The 1332-nt window shown below is 44.5% G+C and overlaps 1 pseudogene; it reads left to right on the top strand.

Moving 5' to 3' along the window:
• The first annotated feature begins 1078 nt into the window (after positions 1–1078).
• LOC119344481 lies at positions 1079–1208 on the top strand (annotated as a pseudogene).
• Positions 1209–1332: the final 124 nt, after the last annotated feature.

The following is a 1332-nucleotide window of genomic DNA, read 5'->3' as shown; positions in this document are numbered from 1 at the left end:
TCAAGGTTAGTGCCAGGCCATAATTAGGAGTGCTCTGCTTCAAGGTTGTCTGGACATGAATCTGGTCCAGAAGGCTGAACCAAACAATCCTTTTAGCTACTGGTTCAGATTCTGAGTAGTTAGCTGGTTCCTGGTTCCACATTTCATTCGACAACCAAAGGATTCCACATTTTATAGAGTAATTATGTACCCAGTTAGCCACCGAGAGGATTGACTCCTTGTAAAATAAAATAAAACAATGTCGACAGGTCGACGCCTGTTGTATTAGTGGTGTTTGGGAGCCACCATTTGTGTTCATTATTAGGCATGGCCATGATGACATTCTGCTCTCGATCAGGTCGTCGGTGTGCCCGATGAACCAGCCAACCAGGTGAGCTGAAGGTGCATGGTGCCCAGACGCGATGAACTGATCCTGTTTTAGAGAGATGCTGAGAAATTAAGATACACTAATCCTTGCTGCTGGTCATATTTTTGGTACTGCCCCTGCCCATCTTGCCTTCAATTCATCCCGTTGAAACCATGTTTGAAAGTGGGCTTAAGTTTGAAACCATGTTCAGGCTGGCAGTTTCTGCATGCCCGGCCCTTTGGCTTGCCGGCCCGGGTGCCTAGGATCGTCGTGCTCCATGTAGGTTGCAGCAAGTAGTTTTCCTGCTATAGTACTTTTGAACAGCTAGATGTAAATGGAACAAAAGTACTTCAACAGACTAGTCTATGTTCTGTCAGTCATGTTTCAGAGTTATACAACACGCCCGTTTTTCTCTCAGTTTTGTTCTTGCCTTTTTTTAGTCTTCTCTCTAACCTGGCAGTGTGTCTGCTACTTTTGTAATGGCCGACCGCAATTTCATTTGGCATAAAAGCTAAAGAAAACAAAAAACTATCAAAATCTCCACAGCTAAACGTTCCTCTGATGGGCCGGGCTTTGCTCATTCTCATGCCTAGCTACATGGGCCGAGGAACCTTCTTCCATGCTCTCTGCCCGAGGAAGTGCAGCACTGCATGCCTGCTCCCTAATTAGTCCCACCTCGCTAGTGTAGGCCACGCTGGACCAGTTTATAAGGCGAGATGCTGTTGATGTAGCACGACCTTACTTGAACAGGATCTGTTCTATAGGCTCGTACTGCTGCATCCTTTACCAATAAGGAGGCAAACACTTGATCCTGGATTGGCTTCTGTCTCTACAGGGTGGCCTAGAGGTTGTCTGACAGACTACAAATCCTTTTTTTCTTTTTTTGTTTTCTGCAATTTGCAATTCCTTTCTTTACTTTCTTAACTAAAACATGTGAAGATCATATGCATTTCTCCTTTTGAATTACTTTAACCACATAATCTCTA

Source organism: Triticum dicoccoides, unplaced genomic scaffold (assembly GCF_002162155.2).
Source record: "Triticum dicoccoides isolate Atlit2015 ecotype Zavitan unplaced genomic scaffold, WEW_v2.0 scaffold17011, whole genome shotgun sequence".
NCBI lineage: Eukaryota > Viridiplantae > Streptophyta > Magnoliopsida > Poales > Poaceae > Triticum > Triticum dicoccoides.
This window is presented reverse-complemented; position numbering and strand designations above follow the sequence as displayed.